The following is an 18260-nucleotide window of genomic DNA, read 5'->3' as shown; positions in this document are numbered from 1 at the left end:
ACAACAAATACCTGAAAAGATGCTCAACATCACTAATTATTAGAGAAATGCAAATTAAAACTACAATGAGGTATCACCTCATACCAGTTAGAATGGGCATCATCAGAAAATCTACAAACAATAAATGCTGGAGAGGGTGTAGAGAAAAGGGAACCCTCTTGCACTGTTGGTGGGAATGTAAATTGATACAGCTACTATGGAGAACAATATGGAGGTTCCATGAAAAACTAAAAATAGAACTACCATATGACCCAACAATCCCACTACTGGACATATACCCAGAGAAAACCATAATTCAAAAAGACACATGCACCACAGTGTTCATTGCAGCACTATTACAATAGCCAGGTCATGGAAGCAACCTAAATGCCCATCGACAGATGAATGGATAAAGAAGATGTGGTACTATTTATATAATGGAATATTACTCAGCCATATAAAGGAACGAATCTGGGTCATTTGCAGAGACGTGGATGGACCTGGAAACTGTCATACAGAGTGAAGTAAGTCAGAAAGAGAAAAACAAATATTGTATATTAATGCATATATATGGAGTCTAGAAAAATGGTATAGATGATCTTATTTGTAAAGCAGAAATAGAGACAGACATAGCGAACAAACGTATGGATACCAAGGGGGAAGGAGGAGTGATGAATTGGGAGATTGGGATTGACATATATACACTACTATGTATAAAATAGATAAGTAATGAGAACCTACTATATAGCACAGGGAACTCTACTTGGTGCCCTGTGGTGACCTAAATGGGAAGGTAATCCAAAAAAGAGGGGATATATGTACATGTATGGCTGATTCACTTTGCTGTACAACAGAAACTGACACAGCAGTATAAAGTAACTATACTCCAGTAAAAAATATAAATAAAATAAAATATTTATGATGCTAAAAAAGGAAAGAATGTAGGAATTTTAAATGCCATATATAGTAAGTTAAAATAGAATTTACATCTATAGCAAGTCATATGGAACTTTGGACCAAAAGAGGAAAATGATGACTTATTTATGGTTCATGATTTCTGACAAAACATATTGAATGTTTATATTTTTTTAGATACAGTTTTATAAGGTGTATTTTTTCTGTTTAATTATAGTTAAGTTTATCTCTTTCTGATGTCTGGTTTTGTTGCTATGATTATTTTCTTTTTAGCTATAATGATGTTTTATAGTTTAAATACCTTGACCACTATTTGCTGCTAACATTCCAAACATACAATTTTGTACTTAAAAACACTTCAAACATAGTTTGTCTTGTGGTTATGTCATAATTCAGACATTAGAGATACTAAATTTTCCAACTAACTAAGCAAAAGTCATAATGTAAAATCACAGTGTGAACTTTCTTCTTATCATTTAGGAATGTTAAATCTATCACTATTTCTAGTACTAACATATGTAGGAACATGCATTTGAAAGGTATAAAGATTAATAAAAGTTCATCTTTTTTATTCCAGGTATCCTAAAATTTAGTCATAAAAGTTGTAAATTATGACTCTGAAATGGAAGAAATCACTGGCGTATGTTAAGGTAATTACCACCTGTAACTCAGGGTAGTGTTTCCTGAATGCACTGTGCATGTCTTTTACTGCTCCTGCGCATAACTAAGTCATTTTTAACATAAAAGTTAATAAATCACATCATTGAGAATGTACTAAAAACTCTGTAACATGGAAACAATTACACATGATTAATGGGTGAAGTAAATCTTCCAAGTAGAAAGAAGGTTGTACTGCTTGAAAAGGCATCAGGGTAAGAGGGAAAGTCTAAAGGTTATCTGGTAGCTAGAGCTTAGGGAGGTTTCTGGAAGTGGTATATAGTTCCTCTGGTAAGATTTGTAAGAGAGCTGTGGAGTTTCCAGGTCATTCACTAAGAAACAAATTAAATGCAATAATCCTGTGAAGAATTTGGTAAACTAGAGGTAGGGTAAGGTTATAAAGTTATAGTTAGTGGATTCCATTATCAGTCAGACTTCCCCACAATAGGGTAGTCATGGTGACAACTGACCATGGTTTCACACCGCATAGATCAGGACACTGCCCTCTTTCACTGAGAATTTTGAATATCTCCTAACAATAAAGGAAACTGTACATAGTATGGTGCTGGTGGCTAAATACAAGCATCCTTTCTACACAATATTTGTCAGATTAACGTAGTTCCAATTTAGCTGTCACTAAAATTTCCTATCTTTCCTGTGGTTATGGGCCAGCCTCTGTTTTATGCTAATCACTTGGCTGTAGTCACTGCATCTCAAATGTACACAAACATTTTGCTCATACCTCTCTTTCTTTTGTTGGATGGCAGACTGCTGCAGTGACCTACTGTCTTCTCATATAGTTTAGCAGGGAAAGGAGTCACTTTGCTGTCTGGAGTTAGTGGTTACACAAAGGATGGATACACTAGACTAACAAACACATTGCAGCTCGGGGCTCCACCAGAAGCTAAATGAGACCTTTATTTTTTTTTCAAGACAAAACGAAGCTCAGGACCCACAGCTGCTCCATAAAATATAGTTTAAAAAAAATCACTAGAATGTGAATAAATACTATATGAAACAAACAGTCATTTATGGTCCATTTCGGGGATGTGTTATGTGGCTTGGGTTAAGAGTAACTTGAGAGCAATTAATTCACCCCCAAATTATCAAAAAGTATCTTTTTTATATAAAGTGTATATACAGTTTTTGCTATACTGAATGTACCTTGTGTCTGTGGTAATTGTATTGTATATAATGGTACCACAGTGGGTGTTGATTGTATAGCTTTTCTAAGGGCTGCATATAAATACCTTGCATGCATAAGAGGTTTAAAGAAATATCCCCGGTAACTGGGTGCACCCATCAACATTTATTTTTAATAAAGGCAATACTTCTAAATGTAGAGGAAAATGTCAATAATTGAAGTCTAACTTAGATTCTTGTCTGGAATTTACCTTCTTATACATATAGTAAATGTACAATAATGTAATTTTTGCCACTGCAAAATTTTAAAAATTTAAGTCTCCGGAATTGTCCTGAACTTTAGAATCATTTCCATCACCCCCACAAAGATTTTTGTATCGTTTGATTCAAGCAATTGTAGCTGTACAAACTTTGGTAAAACTTTAGCACCAAAATATTCTAAACACATCATTTTTTTCAGTTTAAGGAGCACAGGAAATAAGCTTAAACAAAGAAAGAGGGACTTATGAACACTTAAAATGGTTCTGCTAAAATGTTAGAACACCAAATGCCTCAAAAATATCAGATTATTATTTCTGACACATAGGAGCTAGGCACAGAGAGAGAGAGCCTAGGTCACAGTATTCGTACGTTCCTCAAATAAAATGTCTAAATGACTAGATGGACATTGCAACACAAATCACAGATATTATCCCCTTAGTTTCTATCAGCATTTTGCAACTCTGCATTAGCCAAGACAAAGAGTAGTTCTTTGTCAGTGAAAGGACTTATAGCACATTCCTGAGTTCCTAACACCAGCAATAGCAAATATAACACGATACTACAATCATAAGGCAACATTAAATAAATAGGAACTTATTTATCCAAGTTCTGTCTTTATAATTAACCCCATATGGGTGTTACACAAATTCCCATATGTTTCCATTAGTTAAAATGTTTGAAAACTTTTTAACTGAAAATATCTATATAACCATTGGATATGAGAGAAGAAAATTAGTTTCATTTGCTAAAATTTGAGAAAAATAGTACTATGGAGTTTGATGATTCCCTTTATTTACACAAAGATGGCTCTAAAAATGTTGTTTTTTTCTAAAATTTATCTGCCATCAAAATACAACGGGTTGTTACCATTTAGTCATTCAAAGCCTCACCCTAGACTGAAATCTAAAATCACACTGGTTCCTCATTCTCTCTCACCCCCTTCCACATTCAATTCATCAAATCTTGCAGATAGTAATTCCTAAATATCTCAGGATCTGTTGTCTCCTCCTCAACTGTTGTGGCCTTGATTCCAGTCTCCCATCACCAAACTCCCCTCTCCAGATATCCTTCCTTCAGAAGGTACTCTACTTCTTGAGATAGCTTGGAAAAAATTATGGATGTTTTTTCATCATACCTATACCAAACTGTCTAGAGTTCTCTGGACACACAAAATTATTTTGCATTGCCCTACCTCATAAACTGTTATTTAGCAGTTAAAACCCAATGAAGACCTTATCCATTCTTAGGAATAGGAAGCTTTGACAGTTTCTACCATCACTTTCACTTTTTATGTATATTTATTACTGTTTATATTCTGTGAACGATCAATTATTGAATTCTTACTTGGGAGTCAGTCTCAATTCTGATCACTGGGCAACCTCTGCTATGAATACATTTCAGTCCCATGAAAATCAAAAATGTACATAAATTCTCAATTATGACTCAATGTCAAAAATTCCATACTAAAATACCTAGAGGATGTTGTGTTGTGGGCTTATTTGTATATTCTTTCTCTCCCGCTGGACTAAGTCTTTTGAGGGCAAGAATTATGTCTTACTCATTTTTCATCCCCAGAACCAAGAATAATATCTGCATATAGTATGTGACAGTTATTCAATGCAAGCTGAATATTTTTGTTCTACAAGCCTTGAAAGCTGTTTCAAAGAAAGACTTACAAATAGATTTTGAGCTATGATGGCATCAGTGAAACTAAGAAAAAGGCTACCAAAGCTACTAGAGATATCCCTCGTTTTTTAACACTTTGAGTTTTTAAAAACATACGAATGATAATTATGAGCTAACATTTGTTGGGAGCACACAATATTTCAGGCATTGCTATAAATATTTTACACATATTAACTTATCAACTTTTTGTTAATGCTCACAATTACTCTACAAGTTGAGTACCATTATTATCATTATCCTAGTTTTCCAGGAAACTGGAAACTGAGGCACAGAGAGTTCAATAATTTACCCAGATTCCCAAAGCTAGTTAGTAGCAGAGCCAGGTGTAGCCATGTTCTGATGTCTTTCTCACCTCTTTTGATGGTTTCTGCCTTGGGGCCACTGACACTGGTGCCAGATTTTTCTGATGAATTATTATCAATAGGCACTTTTCTCAGTGTGTAGGCCAAAATTTACATACAGCACATTTAAGATTATATGAACTTTCCATCAAAATATTTTGTCACAACTGTACCTTTATGTTTATATTAGCAAACTTCAGTGTTTAACAAAATTTTCAATGTGTTTTCTTTAATTTCCCTCTTGAAAAAGCATTATTAAACAAGTTTTACTACATTAACTGAATTAATAAGAGTTTAGACAGGTGGCTGATACATTAAATGTTACAAATCTTTAAAACTTCACTGTTAATAAATTGAGTTTGTTTTATAAAAATGAGTATATTTGATTTGTTACCTTAGAGAAATTTTCTATATTTTAATCCAGTGTTGTATTTTCAAATGTTTTAAATTGATTCTCTTTTCATCTCAGTGTCATGACTTTTTTAAAGCTCAAAATAATTTTTGGGTCCTATGAGTATAAGGATCTAAGCTTGGGAGTTGTGCAGAGCTTAGCCTAGTAAGCAGTTGGTTGCAAAGCTTGTCTTTTTAGTTCTTTTATCTCAGTCTAAAAACCACAGTGGGATTATTGAATGGTTGAAAATTGGTGGCAATAAAAAATTAAGCATGAAAATACAGTTGCAGTATAACCTTGTTTCAGATATGCAATAATATTTAAATGAATACTTTTTAGGTTAGTCATAATACATAACAAATACCTGAGCCAAATTTAGAAGGAAAAAAAACAGGAAGAGAACTTTGTCTATTGAAGAACCATGGTTTTAATAAGCTCAGATTCTGATGGTACAGTATAATTCATTAGGCCATGGAGGCAAAATTAAAATGATATGGGTCATATGCTCAGATTTCCTGCCAAAAATGCTTTAAGTGCTGTAAAAATTAGGAGTGATGCTTGGATAGTAGCTTCTTTCCTAGCCTCTATTTTTTTTCTATTATCTTTCTTTCCCCATTATTGAATTTAAACCTCCCTTTTAATTTTTAAAGGAACTAAATATATATGTAATTTCTTAAGGAAAATATAATAATTGTTATATTCAAGGGAAATAAACTAGTAAATAAGCACTGCAACCAGTTCAAGGCTGCTCTCAGCAAAAGTGAGAGCCCGGCAGTGTAATAAGTCCCATTTGCTCTTTGTTCCCCTAGGCACCCAGCACCTTTGCACTGGCTCCTCATGCCCAAGAGAGCCCTTCTACCCCATAGCCAATACACACACACATAAAGATAGAACCCATCAAGAATTCTATTTTTAAGTAACATGAAATGCTTAGATATTTCTTGGCAGGCTCTCTTCCAAGCACTGTATGTGTCCCTTGTCACAGTCTTTCTCTTTATTAAGGGCTATTTAGAAAATCTAACAAAATCCTGTTCTGTATTATCTGGTGCCATATTTTCATCCCTATTGTACCACAATGTAATGTGGAATTTAATTGAGTGCTTTAAGGAATAAAATATTAATGAAAGAATAGACCTTTTGGGGATCCTACAAGGTACATCTTTCTGCTACTTCTGCTATTTTCCTTCTCTGTATGGGAGTTTCCCTAAATTCACCATTATTAACAAATATTTAATTTATTCTGTGGAAGGCATTGTGTTAAAAATCATGAAGGGTGTAAGATGCTGACCACATGGAAAGTTCTTAATGCCTATAAACTGAAGATGGGTATATATTTGCGATATTGAAGAAGGGTGGTCTATACTAAAATATAAAAGCAGGAACTGAGTGTGACAGGAAGAGCTGTTAGATAATTTCAAGATTTCACAATGTCGCTATTGATTCTTCACCATGTACATAACAATAACATATCAAATAGGAAAACAGGACAAAATAAAAGGGCCTTAAAGGTAGAGAAAATCTTACCGAACACGAAGAAAATGTAGAGCTGAAGCAGCTCTACCATACCGATGCAGGGTTCTGGCTGCTGGTAACCAGGAGTTTGACTGCTGTGGGTAAAGGGACTAAATATGCTCAGGGCAAAACAACAGGCTCCAATCCTGGCTCACCGCTAAATTCAAGTTTTATGAGTGTATTCTCCCTGTTCATGAGGGGAAGTACAAAAAAAGAATAGTGCTACTGGTCATATAACTGATACTACAGCTGCTGATCCATTGTGGTTCTACCTAGTCGGGAAGACATATCTGTAACCATGATACAAGGACAAAATCAAGCCTCTCATTGGCCTGAAGACTGGCTATGCACTCTCACTGCAGAGAATAAGCCATATACTGTATGTATGACTGTCTGGGAGGGCATAGATAAAGGTAACTGTGATGGAGACAGCTGCTAAACAGGAAAAGAAGAATGCGGAAGGAGGGAGAGAAAGAATCACCCACAAAATAAATAGCAAACAAAATTCTAAAGTACATAAAGGATTCTAATGCTAAAAAGACCATTAAGAAATGGAAGATTAGAATATGAATTTTATTTCATAGGAAATAATTTTATAGACTATTCCAACAAAGATATTTCTTAAAGTATGTATGTCAGATTACCCAGGAAGCGGGCTATGAGGTGAAGATTTGCATGCAGGAATTATACTGGAGGGTGCTTTTGGGAATAACACTTCTGGGGGAGTTAAAAACATAGGTCCGGGCAAAGGGTAAGGTGAACTGTGATGCAGTTGCAAAAGAGGACTTGGTTAAACCCAAGGGGTGATATGGAGCTGAGATGGCAGGGTTTAGGTAAGATAAGAGTAGGAATGTCTCAGCATTAAAGGAGGAAGCAACATACACTACAGTCCTCCACTTAACGTGGATAGCCCTTTCAGGACCATGGTTGTTCTCATTTCCTGGGAAAACTAAGAGGAAGGCTAGAGGAGTGACCTACAGCCCTGGCTTCCACAGCTAACCTTAGAGAGAGTTACACTGACAATCATCATCTCCTTCCTCTATCACTCCTCCTAGATTCTCACCTTCAGCTACCATCCCTGTTGATCTAAGTCCCTTACTTGGTGCTATACTCGACTAAGACCCTGAGGGTTCTAAGCTCTCATCATTGTATTCTTTTGCTAGAGTTACTACATCTGCACATTTACCAAAATTGATCAAGGGCACACCAAGAAGGATCCAGTTGAATCACTTAAGTCACATTTATATTCTTTTAGCTCTGTTCTGAATCAGCAACACTATCTCCCTCAGAGGATCAATGACCTCTGTCAGAATTGTGAGATTTTTTTTTCCTACTGATTTCTGGCATGAGGAGTCCAAAGAGACTAGGTAGTAGTCATTACTTAAAGTGTAGTTAGTTACTTTCTGTTTCCCCTGGTGGAAGCATTCACCTCTGGAAACAGAGACACCGACACTTAGACCTGCAGAACCCAGGGTTTGGGGGAGGAGAAGCACAAATTCTCCAAGTAGCTTACTGAGAGTCATTATACTACTTATATCCTTTGGTTCTTGAACCTGTGTGTTCAGTTTATGAAGGGTACAACACCATGTAATTGCTTTTTATTTATGGTATATCCAGTGTTTTATAGGGTGGTGCTCTTTCTTAACAGGGTATCATCTCCGAGCTGGTGCCTCTGCTGTGCCTCTGTCATTCTATCAGTCTCACAACTTTTGGGAGGTGAGGTATGTGATAGGACAAATAGATAACCTTGGTCCTATGCTCACTGGAGCATTTCTTTTGTAGTAAAGGGGGTTCTTTGGTTCAGAATGCCCTTGAATAATCCTCTGGCTCAGACCCTGAAGACAGAAGTCAAACCTCTACTTAAAATATGTGTTTATGTTGATTCCAGTCAAGATAAAGCATTGTTCCTTCCAAGGTGGAAGAAGGCCAAAGAAATAAATTACCACCAAAAAGCTGGTTGGTCTCTTTGAGGATAATGCCATATTGGGTCCTTGAAGTGGTTAATTTTGCCTGTCATCTTGACTTGGGTGCCAAGACTTTCGGTCAGACATTATTCTGAGTGTGTCTGTGAGGCTGTTTCTAGATAAGCTCAACATTTGAATTGGTAGACTGCATAAAGCACATGGCCTTCCCTAATGTGGGTGGGCCTCATCCAGTCAATTGTAGACTTGAACAAAAAAGCTGAGTAAGAGAGAACTCCTGCTCTCTGACTGTTGAGCTGGGATATTAGTCTTTTCAGGCCTTCAGACTCAGAAACATCAGCTCTTCTTGGGTCTCAAGCCTGCCAGCTTTCAGACTGGACCTTTACATTGACTCTCCTAGATATTCAGCTTACTCCCTGCAGACTGTGGGACTTGTCAGCCTCCATAATTGTATGAGCCAATTCCTTATAATAAATCATTTTCTCTGTCTCTCTCTCTCATCTATCTATCTATCTACATACACACGTATACACACACACTTCTTATATACTTCCTATTGGTTCTGTTGTTACTCTGGAGAACCCTGACTAATACAGGTCCTTAACATTGGTCATTGGCAGATAGACCATTCAGCAGTAGTGCCTTAGTGAATGGGAGCCCATGCTCTTGGGACTATCCATAGCTTTCCTTCATGTCATCATTGCTACTTCATATCATTTTCCTTCATATCATCCCTGGCCCATTGTGCGAAACTTGAAACAGCTGAAGACAAAGTCTGACTGACGTCAACTAATCAAGACATTCTGTCTACTTGGTTTTTAGTGCCTCTTCTACAGGAAATGCTCTATATTAACATGAGATTAACATATACTATGAACACGAGATACGGTAATCTTCAGACTTTGTGATTACCCCCATAGGTCTATCCATACCTCATCCTCAACCCCTTTTTTTTTTTCATTTTCTAGAATTTTATTTGAGTGGAATCATACAGTAAGTACTCTCTTTTGTCTATCTTCTTTCACTCATCATAATTATTTTGAGATTCAGCTGTGTTGCTACATATATAAATAGCTTATTCTTTTTTTTTTCCCAACGCTTTTTCTTCATTGTTTTCTTCTTTTTTTGTGAGAGGTCATCTGTTTTATTTCATCAATTAGAAGGTTTTATAAAATCCCTTTACTTTGAAAATTCCCAATGGGGAATTTGAAGAATTCTCAAGAACGGCAGCAAACTATGAGCCAAGACTGAGCAGAATGCTTAAAGATAGAATCAACTGAAATAGGTTATTTACTAGACATTATTAATGCAACTGCTATTTATAACGTCTGGTCTCTCTGATGCAAATTTAATTGGGCCAAGTTTTACTTTTCACCCAAAGTGGGTGATCAATGTTTGGGGCTGTAGAATACCAGCAACGCATTTCCATCTTGTACTCACATACCAGCGTGACTCATTCATGATCCAAGCTTGGCTTTTTTCCTTCAGTCAGCTGGGCGTAAGAAACCCCTTCATGTGGTCTTAGATGTGAGCTGAGGGAGATGCATTTTCCTACCTGCCCTTAAAGCCTATTGTGCCCTCTGGATCTGCTCAAGCCTAATCCTAGAATTATAACTTCTATCATATGATAAATTGTTCCTTGCTCTGCTTAGACTTTTGACTTTTTAATATCTGGATTCAGTCATTTATGTTCCATGATAAGAGCCTCAGTCTCTACCAGGGGTCATTAGCACGGTGGTGACTGTTTTTCAAATAGTGTATAATTTTCTGCTTCAGTTAGCTTCGCTTTGCTCCAGAAACCTAGATGCCTACACTGAGATTCTCCCACGAGGACTTGCCATAAACTCTTCATGGTATCATTCCACACACATTCCTCCATAGGGTTGTTCAAGATTTTTGACCCACAAGGCAGTACTGCATCCAGTGAGGCCTGGATCTGCTGCAGAGCTCTTTCTTGCTGTTAACCCCGTGCAAACATGACAGCCATGCAAGTTACTCAATGAAAGATTGGAAAAGTATTCCAAGTATGTATAATATGCTGCCCCAGATCACAGAGACCTACCTCTTACTCAGGTTGTAAGTAAGACACTTGTAAGACAAAATAATTTATTCCTTACTTTGTATGGGATATACTGCCATTTCGCAGAACACTAGATCCTTAAAAACTTTACTGATATAACGGGTCTCTGAATATCCATAGGGATTATCAAAGTTGAGTTACGAGTATAAAACAACCACTCTGAGTTCCAAGTAGAACAAAATATTAATATATTTTTAAAACTAGGCACATAGCATCACAATTACAAACATCAAAGATAAAAAATAATACTAAATGCTCGCAGAGAAAAAAGATGTATTGCTTATGGATGAGTGATTTATAGGAACAAAGCTATCTTTAAAGAGAAGAGCAAAATTAGAGGACTTAACTATCTGATTTCAAGACTTATTATAAAGTTATAGAAATCAAGAGAGTGTGATGTGGTATAAGAATAGTACATTGATTAATGGAAGAGAATACAGTCCAGAAATAGACCCACACATATATATGTGTTTCATAGAAAATATAGTACCTATGTTTGTTTTAATTATTGTAGTGACATCATGAGAAGAGTATTTTTGCCATCTGAGCTACATGTGCAGGAAGGACACTGAGTGAAAATTACCTTGCTAATCCTAGACAACACAAACAGCTGTGAGATATAATCATAAATGTTGTCTTAAGTCACTAAATTTTGGATTGACTTGTTCTACAGCAAAATGGTAACTGAAGCAATGTTTAACATTCATAACAGAAAATGAAAACAAACAAACAAACAAAAAACCCACATCCCTGGTCAATCTTGTTACATGTAGTAAAATATTCCCTCATTTATTCTTAAGTTTTAGGAGACTTTCCTGCTTTCAGATTTTCCTTTCTTGAGGGTCTTTCAAGCTCATAATTTCCACATTGCCATTTTCTTGAAGATTTCTTGTTCTTCTTTCCTCTACCAAAAACTCTATTACTTACGCCTTTTTCCCAAGCAGTACAGTGACCTTTCTACAAAGATAATGTCCTATAAATAAGATGAAATTAAATAATTACAAGGAAATAAAAGTGTACACCAGGTTGTTGTGTTACCATGGAAAACTTTGGGGAGAAAAATGTATGTCAAAATTAAATATGATATACATATTCATTTATATAATGTTGTATATTAAGCTCTGATTAGGAACATAAATCCTATTATATCATTATTCCTATAGGAAAATACATTTAAACATAAAGAACTTAAGACCACTTAAATCATTAAAATGAAAGCATTTTATAGCTCTAAAAAACTACATGAAAATAAGATTTTTAAAATTTCATTAACGTTCTGTGCCCATAACATGATCTCTTAGTTTTAGGGCTTTTTAAACATTAGTTCTCATCTTTGACTGCCGTGTAAATATTTTTTAGTTAATACCATTGAATGCTTTTAAAATATTTTAAATATTGAATATCACTAAAGATTACTTTAAGATATCATTCTAAGTAATATAAGGGAGATACAACTTTGAGAAAAGATCTTAATCTACTTTCATAACTTTAGAAAGTCCTTTTTTTTTTTCTCGGTATCACTAAAGTATGCTTACATTTATATAATGATAAGGTTGCAATCAGCTTTTTTTTTTTTTAATACCCCTTTAATTTTGGCAGTTTTCTTTGGAGAGTGCCGCCTCCTGGTATAGCAGTTTCTTTGTGAGTTCCGTAATAGGCTCTCTGTTTGAATTCTACAGTGTTATTCCAAACACTTGCCTTCTCTTTGAAGTGTGTACATCCTACACAGATCCTGTAGGATGATTTCCTTGTATAGTGGGAAGTTTTAGACATGCGGGTTTACTGGAGTCCCTTGGCTTTAAACTTGGCTCAGAGCAGATGGTACTGCTAGAGAGAGCGACAACACAGCTTTGAGCTTGAAAATGTTAGTGCGCACATGATGCTTTCCCCCCTTAAGTCTAGTATGATTGATGGGACTTTGGAACTAAAACCTGAGAAAAATAGATCCTTCACAATTGGCGATTTGCTGGCCAAAAAAATTAAAAAGTTCTCAAAGAAGAATGGGACACAGTTCATTGTTTCAGTGCCAAATAACAGTCCCCTGCCATCTAGAGTGACTTGCCTCTAAAAATAAAGCTTTAAAACTGCTGAGTTTAAGGGAGCCTATAATAATAAATGTAAGGAAAATGAAATAGTTGTTTTAGCTCTAAAATGCCTTTTCGCATTTCTATTATAAGAGAATGGAAGCTAAACGGCACTTAAACCTCTGCTCCAAAAAAAAAAAGAAAAGGAAAAATGAAATGTAAAGCTTAAGTACTGTGTTTTGATATAACATCTAAGGGAGGTGTTAAAATAAGCAATTGATGTTAAGTAATTAGAAGCAATATGATTATTGAGAGGATGAGGTGTATAGGAGAGATGGAAGTGTGAGAAAGAGTGAGAGAGAGGGATTCAGGTAACTTCATTATAGTTTATAATATCTTCCTATAAACCATAGAAAGCAATGTATTTAAAGAGGACAAATAAAGGCTGCGTAGGCAATTATATGAAACCAGAAAATGGAGATAACAAAATCGTAGTAAATCACTTTCTATTCAATATTGTATCTACTAAGACACAAAAATATAAATGTATACATATGTGTGTGTGTGTGTGTGTGTGTGTGTGTGTGTGTGTGTGTATATAATTTACCCTTTAACTAAAAAAATGGCTAAATATTTATTATAGATTGGGTCAGAAAATTACCTTGAAGTCTGTCATCTTAACTCTATTGGAAACCTTGTGAGAGATCCACAGTTATGTAAAATTAGGATCAGATAACACTGTAGAGCAGACTCCCCTCATTTTTTAAAATATAGATTCGTTGGGATCTGAAGGCACCAAGTACTGGGGTTAAGTTGACAGACCAAGGAGACTCCATTGAAAGTCCAGAGGCAGGGAAGTAGTAGTAAAGATTCATGACCAGGGGACCTGAGTATAGTTGTGGCAGGTACTGGAAGCTCTTTTGGACCCAGTATTTCTTTGAACACCTTTTTTTTTAGCATTTATTCAATACTAAGTGCTCTATGGTGCTTAGTCCTAGGAATTCTCAGAGCAAACATGTGAAGTTTGTGTTATTATTCATATTTTATAGATGAGAAAACTGAGACTTAGTGATGTGAAGTATCTTGTCCAAGTAAGAAAGTTATTAAGTAAAAGTACAACTCAGGAAGTCAGATTAAAAAGCCTTGATTCCTAATACATACAAAAATTTCATGCAATAGTAATCAGTGAAGGTAGGAACTTTTGCCTTATTCACTACTATACTCCCAGTGTCTAGAATAGTGCTGATAAATACAACATAAATATTTGTTGAATAGAGAGTGTAATAAATGTAAAAAAAAAGAGCTACATTTTCAATAATAGAATAAGGATTTAGAAATTATTATATTAATTTAATATAGTGTGCATTAATTAAAATGGGATGTGGTGTAAAAAAATTACAACATATAAAATGCACATTTTTGTAGCATGAAAAGCTGCCAGTGATTTCATGATACATAAAATATAAGGATACAAAGGAATTTTGCACGTTAGAAAAAATTAAAACTTCTTCCTATGGCAAATTTTTAGTCACCTAAATCACCAAACATAGGCTCAGATATATCCCTCCCCAGGAAGTATTTCAGAGTCCCTTCCCTGAAAATAAAGTTCTTTTCTAGGTAACTGGAAATACCCCAAAAAGAAAAATTCCACATTTGTTAAGCAATAATGACTTCTTTTTCAGTGTTGAAATCATTTCACATTTTGGCAAATTTTTTTCATAATAGCAATTTACCAAGAACTAGTTACAACCATATATTTGCTGACTCCAGATTAGTCCAGACCACTGTGAGAAGATAGGGAGTGTGTGACTTATATCTTAGGGTAATTAAAGGTTAGGTTTATATGAAAATACTTGCACTCATGAAGAAAAGAAAGAGCAATTGTTATAAATATGTAAAGAGGAGGGGTTTTAATTCAAAAATAATTCAGAAAAGAGAAAGCTCAGAGAATTTCCAATGAAGACTTGGCCTTGACATAAAGGTAAGATGTAGAAAGACAAGACTGGCAACACCAGATACAGGCTGGAAAGTTGTCTAGGGGTACAGAATTATTTTAAAAGAATTGGAAATAAAAATATTTTATGAGAGAAATACTAAAAAAGTGGACTGGGATAGATACAAAGACATCAAAATTTTAGAATTGATAATAAACCAACGTAGTTACCTAAATTTAAACAGTCCATCAATATACAGGCAATAAAGACCGTCTTCTTCTGCAGTATTTATTTTTTCTTTATTTCTGATTAATTATTTCTTCTAAAGTAAATAATTAACTCTTGGTCTGTTCTGTCCTTCTCTTAGCCAATTAGTTCATTATGGCTTCACTTTTTTTTTTTTTTTTTTGAAATAAGGGAATTTTAGGAATGAGATTTTCATGGCATTGTTAATTTTGAGATTCAGTTTTTAAGTTACAGAGAAATGTTAGAGCTACTGAGTTTTGGAAAAGGGCATTATGAGAGTGGATTTAACCTGTCAACATAAGTAGAGGATTTGGTATGTTCCTTTCTCTAAAGGTACTCTGACTGATATGAGAATGCCATGGAAGAGTAACAAAAAGAGAAACAGCACCTGCCGAATTTTCAAGCTATTTAGACATTGGATGTGTTCCATCATTTTGCCCATGATGTCTTCTGATAAAAATATTTTGTCTCAGGATAAAAGTTTAATATCTAAAGTATTCTTTGGTCTCAAAATGTTAATAATATAATCAAGTATTACTGATTATGTTTTTGCTTGGCATAGCAGAGAACTACTGATATAAGCATTTCCATATATTAAGAATTATCTTTTTTCCTGCAAACTTTTCAAATGTCTTTATTTTTCTTGATTAAGCTTTTAAGCTTTGACTTTTTTCTTCTATTTTGTGAGTACTGATTTTCTAGATGGCTATTTCTTTTTTTAAAAAATTGGAGTAGAATTGATCTACAATGTTGTGTTACTTTCTGCTGTACAGCAAAGTGAATCAGATATACATATACATGTATCCACTCTTTTTTAGATTCTTTTCCCATATAAGTCATTACAGAGTATTGAGTAGGTCCTTATTAGTTGTCTGTTTTATACATAGTAGTAGATGGCTATTTCACACTTTGGTCTACTCACTGCATCTCTGTGGTGTATGAGGAAAGCTCTTTTCCTTGTCAGTTTTTTGCGGATCCTGTAAACATGTTTGAACTGCAACACAATGCATTCATGAGTTTTGATAAATTGGTACATTTGTATAACCACTACTATAATCAAAATGTTACCAAGTCCAAGCTCCCACTGCTCCCTACAGGACAGGACAGTGAATCGAGAGATTAGGTGTTGGGGCAAGGAATAGTAGATTTATGTGGAAAGTCAGCAGACCGAGAAGATGGCAGACTAGTGTCCCAAAAACCATATTACCCTAGTTAGAATTCAGACTTCTTTTATACTAAAAGGGGAGGGGGTGTGGCTGATCGTGAGGCAGGAAAGACAGGGCTGGGCCCAAGGACAGCCTCCTCATGCGTAGGCATTAGGCAGAAGGCAAACCACCCTCCTTGTTTAGCACTTAATGAGGCCATGACACATGGAGCAATGGCAACTAAAACAGAAACTTTGTATCATCTGAGCAAGAAACTCCGACTTTGAAAACCATGAAACGTGCAAATAAAAATGCACAGGTTGCTTGCTGATGACTGGGTGAAGGACAAAAGCAACCCACCGCAGTCTCCACATTCTTGTGATCAAGGAGATTTCCCAGCCTGACACATGTACAGAAGGGGTCTCAAATTGTCCTCTAGTAACCTTAGACACATTGTAATATCATTATAATATCATTAGCATTGTGATTTTGGCCTCCTCACCCCCCTGGGTTTCACTTGGTTGCTCATGGGAAAGATTCAAAATAGAGGCTGGTGGAAGTCCAAATAAGGAATTGAAAATGACAGGATCATAGGGGAGGGAAAGGGGAATCACCCTCATCTAAATCCCAGAAGATTAACCCCATATTAACAACCTAAGCCCCTATTGCGTGCTTCTCACTCGTGAGGATGCCCACCCTCTTCTCTGAGTGTGTAACTTTCACTTCTGCCCTAAATAAACTGCTTCTTTTTGTGCTCTCCCACAGGCACTGTGCTTCTAATAAACCCTATGCCTGCTTTACAATCTTGGTCTTTGTGGAATTCGTTCTTCAGAGAAGACAAAAGACTGAGGTCTTCTTGGCACTGAAATCAGTTGTTGCAGACCTTTTGGTCCTGGCCAGACCCTAGAGGGTATGTAATAATCCTTTGTTCTTGCAGCTGTTCACATAGGGATGGTCAAGTAAACCTCCAACAAGACAAACATTCTCTGTTACGCAACTTTTTACCTCTGTATGTATGAAAAGTGCTATGACTTTAAAGGTCAAACCTCAGAAGCAGAGCCTTGAGAATGGGCTATCATGTGTACTTCAGGCTATAGGCAATATCCTTTTTACAAAGGTACAGAGCCAGCATGACTAAGCGTAGGCAACAGAGCACAAAGGTTAGAGCTAAAGGAATATGGAGTCAGGTTTTTGCTTCTCTGTTACAAAAATACAGAAGATTGACATCATCCCAAAGAGTTTCCTTTTTAATCCTTCCCATTCCAGTCAACTCCCACCCATAGCAACTACTGAACTTCCATTTGTCACAGTAACTTTATCTGTCCTTGCTAGATTTTCAAATAAATGGAATCATAGAGTATGCATTTATTTTTGTCTGGCTTCTTTCACTCAGGATAATTTTGCTAAGATTCATCCATACTGTTGTGTCATCAATAGTTCATTCTTTTCATTGCTTGAACACTATTTCATTGATGAATACACCATTATTTGTTTATCCATGTAACAGTTATATTTATGTTGTTTCCAGCTTGGACTTCTTATGAGTAAGCTGCTGTAAGCATTCATGCTCAGATGTTTCTATGGACAAGTGTTTTCATTTCAAAGAGGAGTGGAGTGGCGGGGTCTCATGGTAAATATATGTTTAACTTTATAACACATTGCCAAACATTTTTTCTAGAATGTTTGTATAATTTTGCAATATCACAAGCCACGTAAAAGAATTCCACTTGCTCCAAAATCTTGCCAGGTTATGGGTTTTGCCAGTTATTTTATTTTAGACATTCTAAAGTACCTGTAAATGCTTTTCATTTTCATGTTAAATTGCATCTTACATGATGACTGACATTGAATATCTTTTTTGTGTGCTTTCTGGCCTTTCTTATCTCATTTTGTGAAGTGTTTGTTAAAATATTTTGTTCAATTTTACTGGGTCGTTTCCTAATAATTGAGTTTTAAATGATACTAACATGTTCTGTATATAGTCATTAATCAGGTATACTTATTGCAAATATTTTCTCCCAGCC

At 35.5% G+C, this 18260-nt stretch overlaps 1 long non-coding RNA gene across 1 annotated transcript; it reads left to right on the top strand.

Annotated features, from left to right (window-relative positions):
• The first annotated feature begins 1494 nt into the window (after nucleotides 1–1494).
• Nucleotides 1495–17029, top strand: LOC141275965 (uncharacterized). The gene is made up of 3 exons (XR_012324654.1): nucleotides 1495–1544; nucleotides 8534–8606; nucleotides 17002–17029. It is a non-coding gene; the product is annotated as an uncharacterized lncRNA (long non-coding RNA).
• Nucleotides 17030–18260: the final 1231 nt, after the last annotated feature.

Source organism: Tursiops truncatus, chromosome 12 (assembly GCF_011762595.2).
Source record: "Tursiops truncatus isolate mTurTru1 chromosome 12, mTurTru1.mat.Y, whole genome shotgun sequence".
NCBI classification, from domain to species: Eukaryota; Metazoa; Chordata; class Mammalia; order Artiodactyla; family Delphinidae; genus Tursiops; species Tursiops truncatus.
The sequence above is the reverse complement of the archived record's forward strand: the minus strand, read 5'-3'. Positions and strand labels throughout refer to the sequence as shown.